This window comes from Podarcis muralis, chromosome 6 (assembly GCF_964188315.1).
Source record: "Podarcis muralis chromosome 6, rPodMur119.hap1.1, whole genome shotgun sequence".
Classification (NCBI taxonomy): Eukaryota; Metazoa; Chordata; class Lepidosauria; order Squamata; family Lacertidae; genus Podarcis; species Podarcis muralis.
Window position 1 is genome coordinate 70,642,316 of NC_135660.1, and position 13,016 is coordinate 70,655,331.

A 13,016-nucleotide genomic window follows, 5' to 3' on the forward strand; every position below is an offset into this window, starting at 1 on the left:
TAACAGGTGATTCTCTCCTGTGGCCATCTTCTTGATGGAAAAGAGTTTGAATTACTTTGATTCCTCTTCTCTTGAATTTGGAACTGAAGAAGGCAGCGACTTGATACTGACGAGTAGACTGATGTGGCTGCATTTTTTGACCCAAGGACCAAACCTTCCCACAACAGGCTGGTCATTGTTTCGTATTAGAAACATGCTAACATGCTAACAGCGGGTGGCGCTGTGGGTAAAAGCCTCAGCGCCTAGAGCTTGCTGATCGAAAGGTCGGCGGTTCGAATCCCAGCGGCAGGGTGCGCTCCCGCTGCTCGGTCCCAGCGCCTCCCAACCTAGCAGTTCGAAAGCACCCCGGGTGCAAGTAGATAAATAGGGACCACTTACTGGCGGGAAGGTAAATGGCGTTTCCGTGTGCTGCACTGGCTCGCCAGATGCAGCTTTGTCACGCTGGCCACGTGATCCGGAAGTGTCTCCAGACAGCGCTGGCCCCCGGCCTCTTAAGTGAGATGGGCGCACAACCCCAGAGTCTGTCAAGACTGGCCCGTATGGGCAGGGGTACCTTTACCTTTACTAACATGCTAACAATCAAAAAGATACCAACAAATCTATAGGATATATATCACATTCAAAATGCAAGTTTACACTTCACTTTCAAATGTCAAATTGAAGAAATCACTGGCAACAAAACTAGAAAATTCAGTGAGTTTCAAACATTTGTGGATACTTGTTTCAGCTGCAGTTTCAGCCAAGGTATTAAACCCCATCCCTTCTTCATCCCTCTAGGCTCTGGCCACAGATCTTCCCTGTAAGTGGTTGGGTCAGTTGCTTCTAGAAATGTCAGGCTGGAGATGGGCAGCAGAGCCTTCCAGTAAGAGATTTCTTGCCGTCTGCATGGAGACGTCCACTGAAGTCGTTCCAGCTTACAGCTGCTAGCAGGGGATAAGGTAGCAGCTGCTTCTGCTGCTTAGATGTCTCATATTGAGCACACAGCTCTTATTGTATCAGCCTTCTCTGCATCTTTATGTCGGCAATGTGATGTAAATCTTTCAGTGGCAGGGGTTAACCTATTTTATCAGAGTCAACTAGAAAGAAAGAAAAAGGAGACCTACCATATGCGAGATGTCCTCCAATTTTTAATTTTTTTACAGTTGCTGTGATGAATTAGCATTTCAGAGAAAGATCATGGCAATATGTGGATCCTTTTATTTGACTCTAGGGTAGTTCCTGCCCTAGTGTGTTATTTTGGAACTTATACTACTATTTACTACCATTACTGGTTATAATTACCACCACATTTATAGCCTGCCTTTCCTCCAAGCAACTCAAGATAGGGAACATCGGGGTTATTCAATGTTCTCCTCACAATAACCTTGTAGAGTAGGCTAGCCTTCAAAACAATGACTTACCAAAACCCAATAGGGATTACCCAGTTGCCAGTCACTGAGATCATATGCTAGTGGCATTTTGCATGTATACCAAACTGTTTCCAAAATCACTCACCAATTAAACACAATCAAGATATGAATATTGGTAGAGCAGACTAATCATGAATAGTACATAGAGAAAAGAAGCAGAAGGAAGGAAGGAAGGAAGGAAGGAAGGAAGGAAGGAAGGAAGGAAGGAAGGAAACAATAAGGAGAAAAAAATTAAGAACTAACAAGAAGCATGGAAAAGTAGAAGAACAAAAAAGTCAACCAAGCTTGATCAGAAGTGCAAGGGGTTACCAGCAGTGCAAACTGTCCAACCAGAAAATGAAAGAATGAGTTAATGAATGTTGAAGTGCTTAAAAAAAGAGTTTTAAAACATTCAGCAGTTTTTTGTGTTTGCTGATAATTACGGCGTGACCAAAGAAAATGGGCAAAATTAGAAGGGGGAAGTGTTAGCATACCTTTAAAAAGAAGTTGGAAAAATGAAGGCACTAAGAAGGCAAATGCACGGAGGAATACAAGAATGGTTAAGGGGTCTAATCCAACTCTAGTCATGCACAAGGAACTTTGTACTACAACTAGTGGCCCTGAACTGGGATGTGCCTTTCCATCTGCACCATAATACATATCCAGCAAAAGCAGCATGAGATGCATCTCACAAAACGTGCACACAGTAAAAGCAAAGGTGCATCTCTGAATCTGCATTACTTGTGCACACAGATGCTTGCATCTGTATATGCTGGATTTTAAAAAACTGATTTTCATATAATTTTGTTTTTCAGGCTCCTGTGCAACTGTGGGTCCAGTTATTACAAGTAATAGACTTGGCCACAGCTCCTTCCAGTCTTCCTCTCATTGCTCATTGCTTTCTTCAACCATCAGTATGAACTAATAGTAATTCTGTGTCAACTGAGCGAAAATTCTACATGAGAATATTCAGGAACACTCTCTTCCTTCACTCCACCCTCCATTTTGCCACTCATAAATAAGTAGTGAAATTGTAATGTAGCCAAATCTGATTCACTTCATGGTGTTATGATGCTAGCCCATTCACAATGTGATCCTAAATTGTTTGGGCTCATGCAGTGAAGATACGCCACAACACTCTGGAACAGGATAAGGGTTTGGATTGTAGAAAATGAATATGTGTATATGTCTGTTCTCATTTTTTGTTACACTGATCCCTCACTCCCATCAGCTACCTCATTTTCATCCTTCTTGAATATGTTCCAATCCAGGTCAACCTTTGTTTCACCCCTGCCCAATATGCTGAAGGAGATCAGGCCACACTGCATTGATTTCAGCAGCAAATGCCTATAGGTGTACAACTTGTCCTGCATTTGCCAGGAGGACAGTGTGATCTTTGATTGCTGACTAAGCTATTGCTTCTTAAAATTGATCTTCTACAACATATAAGAGAGAAACCCTTGTTTGTTTTACAGCATAATCCAGAATCTGTCTTCTCAAAAATAAGTCCTACTAAATTTAGTAGTGAGTTTGACCAAACTGCGGGAGGTAGTGGAGGACAGGGGTGACTGGCGTGCTCTGGTCCATGGGTCATGAGGAGTCGGACACGACTAAACGACTAAACAACAACAACAACAAATTTAGTAGGGTTTACTCCCAGGTAAATGGGGTTAGGATTGCAGCACTAGATAGTCTTTTCACTTCCATAGATATGACTAAGTATGGGGCTATGTGACTATTGTGTTCTTGTTGGGGAAAGACAATAAAGTTATTGTTTACCTTCCTGACTGATGTGTCCTCTAAACCTACCATGACATAATGCAAAAAATAATTTAAACCGTTTTCTAGAACAAGGAAAATGTGTGGTTATCCCCACTCCAACTACAATAGAAACTCTCATATAAAAATCCATCACTAGTTTGGGTGTGGGAAACCCAGGATGTGAACTTCTCTACAGAGCCTCAGCTTAAATGAATTTACAGGGCTACTGTGAGATTAAGTCAAAACAACCTCTGTTATTGAATGAAAGATGGAGTTCAAATATGGCATATATGGGAAAATGGCACCCACTGCTGTGATAAGTTAGTGACACTGTCAAACAATTTTTTACCATAATTCCACTGTGATTTAAATGTGCCAAGGGATTGGGAACCCCTTTCTATGCTAAGGATTGCCTGAACACATTGATTCCTTCCTTCCTTCCTTCCCTCCTTCCTTTTGCTTTTATCTAAGCATAATTGTGAGTCTGTATGTTAGCACAAGTGTCTTGAAATATTTGGAGTGCATGGGCTGGAGTGGAATGAAATATCATGCCTTTCAGCAGGGCCATATGGAGAGAAAATAGCAAAGGATCTGATAGCAGGTTCCTTTCAAGATGTACAGGAATAGCAGCACACATCTCCATGGGATCATATGGATGAAATTCCTTGGGCCTTGAAACCTGTTGAGAGTCTTCAAATTCTTCTGTATACAGGAAGGATCTTTTTGATATAAAAAAATTACTGGATCTCTATACTGTTGGATACTTTTTGGTGTGCTTTTCCGTGAATAAATCCTCTGGTAAATCTGTAATGTGCAGCCCATGCACTTTTGGTTACAGAAATTTTTAGTTTTCCAAGGGTTGGTAGAGAGGGGGGCGCAATATGCAGCAGCCAATCGGCATAAAGCAGGGAGGGCACTGAGGCTCAGTGGTTAACTTCCCAAGAGTCTGTTCTCCGCCTTATGCTTTTGTGATTGTGCTTTGGATTAAACCTTCCTCCACAATTCTGAAATATCCCTGGCCCTGAATAGATGCCCCCCAAAAAGTTCTCAGGCACTACTACCACAAGGCCTTTGGGTGCCACTCAGAATGTAAACTTTTAAAATCATGTAGATAATAAATGGAACCATGATTTTGGAGAAATGTTGGAGCCAGATAGTGTGGGAACCCATATATCAATATACCTTTAAAAAATGTAATGTACTTGCACAAAGATAATCAGTACCACCCAAACTAATTGTTAATGTGCATTTTACGGTGGGACTATGCATTTCCTAAGACTACTGCCAAGAAGTAAATGCATTTGGGGTTTTTTAGATTACAAATTACCAAACACCTGTGAAACCCAAAAGAGAATTGCTAGCTATGATATCAGTTAAGGCTCAATTAAGATTAATGACAGTTTCATTACTCTATAGATATAATCTGGCTAAAGTTAAATACTTTTGAGTCTTACCAATTTTGTTGGCAAGGAGAGGTCTGCATGCTCATCCACACTACAATGTAAGCCAATTAATGCAAACATCAGTGTAGTAGTAACCTATTTTCTCAGCATGCAAAGGAGGAATCTAGGCTATTGCAAAATCATTGTTTAAAAATGCTGGATCTGACTAGAGGACTATCTGCTACAGAAAAGCTACCTGGGGAGTGTTAATGGTATCCTGGCCTTCAGCTTTACTAATACTACTGCCTTATTAGTTTTAGCTAAATATACAAATTTAAGGTTTGGTTGTTTTAAGCCCTATAAACAATTTTGGACTAAGATTACCCACCATCTTGCCTCTTCTGCTGATGTTTAAAACCTTTCAAGGAAACCCTGCTGGTCGTTCCATGACCAGCAGATAATAATAGGGAAGCAGGCTTTCTCAGTGACAGTACTGACCCTCTGGAGGGACCATCCTCCCTTAAGAAGACACTAATGACCTTTAGATTCCTGTCAGAAACTTGACTCAGGCCTGACTCTTTAATGTTTAATTTTGTACATTGCTGAGTTTTATTCTGTGGTACACTGATATGTTTGGTTTTGATCTTATTTTTATCTAGTTTCATTATGGAACGTTGTTGAATTTTTTATTTATTTTTTTTTACTTTTAAAAGACCCAACTACTAGGGCAGGATAGATCCCAACCACAGAATCAACCCTCCACTGGGAGGAGTGGTGCCAGTTCTGTGGGGCAAAACCACATGTTTAGCCTTCCCCCCCCCCCCAAATATGGATAGTTTAAACCTTACTCCACACTTATAAGAGCTACTCAGGGGAAGGAACCTCAAGCCCAGGGCCCAGGCCTTTCTGTTTGGAACGCAACACTCTCCCCAGAACCACTTCTCTCCCCACAGACCACATCCTGCCCTCCTTTAATGCTTTTACAGTGTTACCTCGGGTTACATAAGCTTCAGGTTACAGACTCCCCTAACCCAGAAATAGTACCTTCAGGATGAGAACAGAAATTGCGCGGCGGCAGCAGGAGGCCCCATTAGCTAAAGTGGTGCTTCAGGTTAAGAACAGTTTCAGGTTAAGAACTGACCTCCGGAACGAATTAAGTACTTAACCCGAGGTACCACTGTACATGCATTTTACATACATAATTTTATTTGCTGTTACTGAACTGCTGAGGCTGGGAGTCCATAAGTCACAACAAGGTATATTGTTTTATTCCTAGCCTTGAACCAGGACAGTATACATACCTATATGAAGTGTCCAAATGAATCCTAGGTGTTTGACAATTATTCTTGCAGAATGTGTCAACATTGCTGGTGTTTCAGTCTTTTAAAATTATTTTATTGTTGTTAGAACTGTTATTAAATAAATGGCTGTATTTTGGGTGAATGTATCAATATTGCTGTTTGTTTTTAAAAGAATATCTTATTGCCGTTGTGATTGTTATTAAAGAAATGGCTGACTAAAAGAGATGTGCCCAGGGTGAATGACAGAAATTTTACATTTTCACTTTTTGATCTTGCGTAGGTAAAACATGAGAGAGCCAAAACCTGAACCTGCTGGAGTAGGAATCCAAAAGTAACCATCAACTACAGATTCTTACCAGACTCTTGCAGATGGATTTATGCTCTTTGATATATTTACGGAGCTGGTCAATGAACAAAGGCAACCTTTTTTAAGCAACCCCAGACTTTGCAGAGCTGATTTTGGGATTGCTTGGGAACAAAACTCCTGTCTGGCCTATAGAATCTATCTTGCACAGGCAGATGGAATGCCTACAGCTTCTTTTAGCTGTTATTAATGTTCAAGGAAACGTGGTTGGAAGAGTTCCATTATCTGAACCAAAAGAAAGGCTTGGAAAACCTCATGAGAAGCAGCAGACAAGCCTTGGGTCTAGAGCTTCCTCATCACAGCTGTGGTTCAGAACACGTTTGAGATTCTCAAACTTTTCAGCCACCGCCTGCCAAACATAAAGACCTCAAATCATTCCCAGTTGCATGCATAAAAATAAATAGTGCTTTTCATTCAGGCAGTGCCAATGCAATATGAGTTACTGAATGAGAGCCATCATGCGCAAATACTGCATTCAATCTGGTTGTTGAATGTTGTTCATGCTACGTTGTCTGTGAAACTCACACTAACATTCACCGTCACACTGCTTTATGGCTAGTTGTTTTGTGGAGTGCCGTGGTTTACAGAATTACAATTAACTGCACATGGCTAAAGCTAAAAGTGTTTTAGGAAACTGTTTTGTGGAAGCCCAGTAGAGATGTCGAGAAACACAATCTCAGCATTTCTACTTCTTCACCTGTAATTTTGAGCAAATTGAGTTTCTAGGCCTATGAGGTTGACAGCCTCTTGGGAATGACATTCCAGACGTTGATGCGAAATGTTCCCTCATGGTTAACATTACAGCTCAACATCCTATATCAAACACTTTCAATGCCGTTTTACATGTGTTTCCACATATTTCAGGATAAGTGAGCTTGTGTGTTTTTTTGTTTAATAACATATGCTGGAGCAAAATTAGCTGTGGGAAGAAATGTTTAGTAAAACCTCGGTTTGGATCCATGCCACTGTGTGTGCCGTGAAACCAGGCCTTAAGCAATACAGTAGGAAACGTCTGTAGGTTTGGAGAGCATTGTCAGAGATGTCTCTCTATACTTTATGAACATCTTAGAAACAAACTTCCTGGCTGGTGGAACTGTCTTCCTCCATTTAGGAGGCACACAATCCCATCTCCTATCTGTTTCCAGTGGAACAGAATGCATAATCCCTTTTGGTTTAAAGACATTTGTGTAACCTAGAAAGAAAGGAGCTTGTAGTCCCAGTTGGGGAACACAATATAAAAGAGAGGAACCCTGTTGTAACTGAAGCATCTTAAAAGCCCCTTTGAGCTAACTGGGTGGTGCCTAAACTGTGAAGGGTCATTGTGCTGGCAAGACTAGAAAAGAAAAAGGAAAAAGGAAACAGGAACTGTGTGGGTGAGTACATTATGGGCTCGTCCACACCTCTCATTATCCTGTGCCCAGAAACAGTTTCCCATTTGTCCCTTGCTTTCCCCAGGAAAACCCTCTCTTTAACAGAATTAGAACAAACATCAATTCATGGAAAGCCTGGGACTGATGTTTGCTCCAATTCAGTGGTAAAGATCAGATTTTCCTGGGGAGAAGCGGCAAGACAAATGGAAATCTGGATGAGCCCTATATGGAGCAGTGCATGGAACCAGTTCTTCCAGCCATTGGAGTGGCCTAGAAAACTAAAGACTGAGACAAGGTCTTTCAAAAAGCATGTGCTTGTCTACCATCCTGCCAAAAACCAAGCATGGTGTGGGGAATGTATATTAGCATCTGAGAAAGGTCACTGAAATTAAAGAGAAGTCGTGTAAATAGCTGTAACATATTTTTTATTTTGTGTGTGGTGTTTGTGGTCATTCTTAGCCTGTTTGCTTGCTTGCTTGCTTGCTTGCTTGCTTGCTTGCTTGCTTGCTTGCTTGAACATGTTCACTCACCACCAACAGGGAAGTCCAGAGCCCTCAGGGCAGCTAACAAGATAACAAAACATTCTTAACCTAAGTAAAACGTGAGAGTAATCTATTCCAGACAACAGAGGCTCTTGAGAAAAATACACACATTTTCTTGCTTCTAGAGCAGGGTGGTCCAACATCCGGTCCAAGGGCTGCATGTGGCCCTCAAGACCATTTTTGCCGGCCCTTAACAACAGTTGACACACCCACCCCAGCCCTCATGCTGCCTTCCCAAAGCTGGGTAAGCAAGATGCTGAGCTTTGGGAAGTAGGCACAAAGCTCTGACAAGGTCCTAGAGTCCTCCTGCCTTCTTCCAAAAGTTAGTGCTTGCCCAGCTTTGGAAAGGAGATGGGAACACTCTGACCCTGCCTGAGCTTTGGGAAGGAGATGCAAGGAGACGCTACCTTAGAGAAAGGATTCTGCATTTTGTTTTCTTTTTCTGTTTTTTTAAAAAATTTAGATTAGTTTCTTATATTGTATTGTATTATGAAAAAGGCTTTCCAATGCCAGAATGCCTTTGTTATCAGTGTGTGTGTGTGTGTGTGTGTGTGTGTGTGTGAGAGAGAGAGAGAGAGAGAGAGAGAGAGAGAGAGAGAATTGTCGTTAATAAAGTAAATATCAGTGACTGTACTTTTCTGCATTTCAGTCCCTTCTGACCTCTGTATACAGTCCTCCCCAACCCAACCCATCCCATGACCATGTATGTACCTGCAATTCCAAATAACATTTCATGAATCTGTTGAAGTGCACTGTAGCCCATAAAAGCTTATGCCATACTAAATGTGTTAGTATTTAAAGTGCCCCCAAACTCTTTGGTTACCCCTCTGGATACTTTTTTTGTCTTTCTTTTTAAACCAAACCAGTTTTAACGTAAGGTTAAAAACTTTTTCCCTGCCCACCCAATTGCTACAATCTTTTCCCAAACCAAAACCTTGTGCTACAGTAAATAGCAGCTGTCTGCAAGGTTGCACAGTAGCTATCTTCTGCACCTGACACCTGAATATACACAGAAGCTAATGTGCACAAGTGTGTGGGCTGACCAGGCGCAAAGGCCAGCCACAGTTTTGTGAAACAAATGTGCAATGGAAAAGACTCTTCCAAAGATTCTGAACTCCTGAGGATACTCTCTGATTTATTATCTCCAGAAAGTTCATAGATGAGAGAAAAGGTTGTGATGGAGAACTCCATACCTCTTTGTACAAATCCTTCCCCTATATTCCTCAGATAAACAGCATAGTCTTCCTATACTGCTATGAGTTTGAAGGGGAGGAAGTAGGCTATATGTGAGACCCTTCTAATCCCTAGATCCAGCAAGTGTTAAAATATAAGCCTGGCTAGGTTCCTGTGCTGAAGTGATTGCCTGGGTGATTTACTTTTGTAGGGTGCTGGTGGTAGCACACCAAGCTCAGAACAGACGTTCCTGACAAATGTTCCCTGATGAGGGGGAGCCCAATCAATGTAACACTAAATGCCAATGTCTTCTATTTGTGTATCCTGACGTATTATTATTATTATTATTATTATTATTATTATTATTATTATCATCATCATCATATTTTATTAAATGTGCAAACTGGAAGGCTTGCTCTACAGACCAAAGTTGAGATCAGTGGGTTAATCACAGTGTTACACTTCTCTCCACCATCATCACCCACCAAGCCAGGGTCATGAGTTTGAAGCCTTTTTTCTGTCATCTTCCTGTGCCTTTATCTGCAAAGTTTTTAAAAAATATTCCCTCTGCCACACTAAGCTGCAACTTTTGAGAAGAACGTAAGACAAGTTTGGGTAGACCAGTAAATTGCCTCAAAGCCACCTATTCTGGCTTATTATTACATCATAACAGGAGAGTTTGCAGCCATAACTACTAGGTGGCTGGCTGAATGTGGTATATTCCAGGTGTACATATGAATGCATGTGCCTGCATGAGCACACACTCACACATGCATGTGTGACTGTTCTTCATGCAGGAGTGACCCCAACAGCCTCCAGATTTCCAGAGCTGACAGTAATTAACTAGCAAATGTGCCCCCACCCCACTCCAGAAGCATATGTTTTCACTTCAGAAATATTTCTTGACATCTGTATCCAATTGAAGAAGTGAGCAATACAGAATTGAATAAAGGGAAGTAGACATGGGGCATATATCCCTGACTTTCCTCTGCCTATCCACTCTCAGTCTACTCAATGACCCCTTGCACAAAAAGGGTGGGGGAAGACACACTGAAAAGTCAGGGCTTCGTTTCAGTCATTCCAAGCTGCATGCCAGGAGAAAAGTGCCAGTTGTTGGCATTTGTCTGACTCAAAAGACAATGGAGTGTGTCTCCAGGGACGAAGTCAAACTGCCCTGTTATCAGCACCAAAGTTCCCCCCTCAGGGCACAGGCCTAGGCAGTGTGTATGGAGGTCCCAGGTTCCCCAGTAAAAAATATTTTCCTCTCGGCCTCACTGAGGTGCTCCAAAGGAAAGCAGACAAATACATTTGGCACCAGCTTGGCTCCAGCAGCTCCTGAAAGGCAGAGTACAAGGCACCATCTAACCATCGGAGGGACTCCACTCTGGATTTGTGTAGGGCTTACTCTTTAGCCTTTTCTTCTCCGGAAGATACCATGCAAGACAGCAGAGGTTTAGGGTCAGTGTTTTCCTTGTCTTAGATGGGCTACTTTCTCAGGCTGATGAGGAGCCTTATCCGCCCCTCACCTCCCTCTACATCACATGAAACAAGCTAATTAAAGGCTTCTTTGAGCCCACTGAGGTCATCGACAGAGGTCTTACCACTGCATCATTGTATGATTTGCTGCTTTGGCTTTGCCATCAGTTGACCACTGCTGGGGGTGAGACATTTTCCTGCATCTGTGCTTTGAGTGTGATTGGATCGTTCAGTCATTCGTGTTGCAGCAGAATCACCTGCTCTCTAAGGAAGCATGCCAGTCCAATGACTTATGCAGAAGCTCAAGGGGCCAGGCTCCCCTGAGGTTGGGCGGCTCTAATTTTTAGACACTCTAAAAGTAATTCTTTTTAGTTATGAGCATGGTGTGCCACAAGCAGAGGTGGTGGAGAAATTTGACTTAATTCACATTTTAAAATGAGCCTATCTAATTCACACAATGAACAAACTGAAACACAGCCACGCTTTGAAATCTGCACTTCTCCAAATTTTGCAATGTAATTCTACAGGCAAGTAAATGTGTACCCAAAAGTATATACGGTACTAGGGGAAAGTGTGTAAATAAATGAAAACATTTGCAAAAATAATTGTGTATCTTATTATGGTATAAAATAAGATTTGTATTTGGGAAAATGGTTTGCAAACATGCATGTCTTATCCAAAATTCCACAGAAAACTGTGTATATTAGAAATAATTTGCACTGAAATGCTGATTAGTTTTCATGAGGACTTAAAAAAATAAATCACAAAATGATGTGGAAATGTGGAGAACTGAATTTAAGACTGGGAAACTGAGAAACTGAGAGAAACCAAGATTCTCACCCCACCCCCCCAACCTTGCTAGCCACATGCTATTCCTTGTGCCTCATAATTGCAGGGTAATCTGGCACAGATTTATTTAAGGAAACTATAATACTTTGACTACTTTTTATAATTTTAGACTATACTTACATTACATTTGCTTTTCTTTATGGCAGCAACTTTGCCCACAGATCATTGATTCTAAGATCTCCTTTTAGCTAAGAGCAAGTTCACACATTCATATTCATCATTCAGTGAGTGCCACCACATATCACACACTACAGGCAAAGCTATCTTAACAGTGAAGACTACCTTAAACATGGAGCTTTCTAATGGAGGTAGCTTCTACATTCAGCTGAAATCATCAAAGGAAGAGTCATGGAGGCTGTAGTCCTCTAGACACTTTCCCTGAAGTAAGCCCCACGCATCTCAATGGGCTTACAAATTCTGAGCAAATGTGCATAGGAATAAGCTGTAGACATCCATAAGACTGAGTTGTAAGTGGTGAGATTTCAAAAGATACGCATGCATTTGTAAATTAGTCCAAATCAGGGAAACCTAGCAAGAAAAGGCAGGAAACAACTAAGAATTTAGTTGAGGAAAGACTGAGAATATTAAGCATGAGAAACATGCACAATGAAGCAATGGAAAGTGCTAAAAATGAAAAATCACACTCTAGCAAGGTTCCTCCTACCTTGCTTAGGTTTCACAAAGTATCGAGTGCCAGAAACGACTTCATGCAGAACATGAAAGTATACAGGTATTGTCAGAAAAGCAAAGGTCAAACTAAACAAGACATTCAAGTACACAACACGCAAAAATACTTAAAATGACCTCATCTCCTTGTTTACAGAAATTAGTAATACGGTCCTCCAATCCAGCTCAGGGCTGCAAAATTTCAGGAAACCTAACTTTTACGTTAGGTCAGAGCTCCCATACTGTTTAGGCTGTGGCTGCAAACAGAACTGTGTGCATGTGCAGAACTGCATCAACATTCTGAGCCAGAAAATGATTCCAAATGGAAGTCAATTTGTAACACTGCTGAGCATGACAAGCTGAACAAATTTCCATACTGAATTGAGGAATTACAAACTTCAGCAACTTCATTTGGCACAGTCAGTGATTTAAGGATTCGATCATTACTTGCTGGTGTCCCTTATATTAATAAAGATGTATTTCAAGGCAACATGCCTTAAAAGGGTGGGGGGAGAGAAATTAAAACAAATTATAAGAAGAGCCATAGCTCAGCAGTATAGTATCTGCCTTCAATCCCTGGCATCTCCCTCCAGTATAAAATCCCGGAAAGTGACTGCCAGTCAGTGTAGACAATACTGAGCTAGATAGATCAGAAGGTCTGACACAGTGGAAGGCTGTTTTCTTGCCGAAAATATTATGCTTTATTAGGAAGTCTAATTGCTTGTGAGGTCAGCTTAAGCGCCA

General features: G+C 41.4%; 1 long non-coding RNA gene across 2 annotated transcripts in view; it reads right to left on the bottom strand.

The window, feature by feature from the left end:
• The window catches only part of LOC144328042 (uncharacterized), a 46,111-nt gene that overhangs the window by 30,950 nt on the left and 2,145 nt on the right, over positions 1-13,016 (bottom strand). The gene's annotated exons all lie outside the window — the stretch shown is intronic.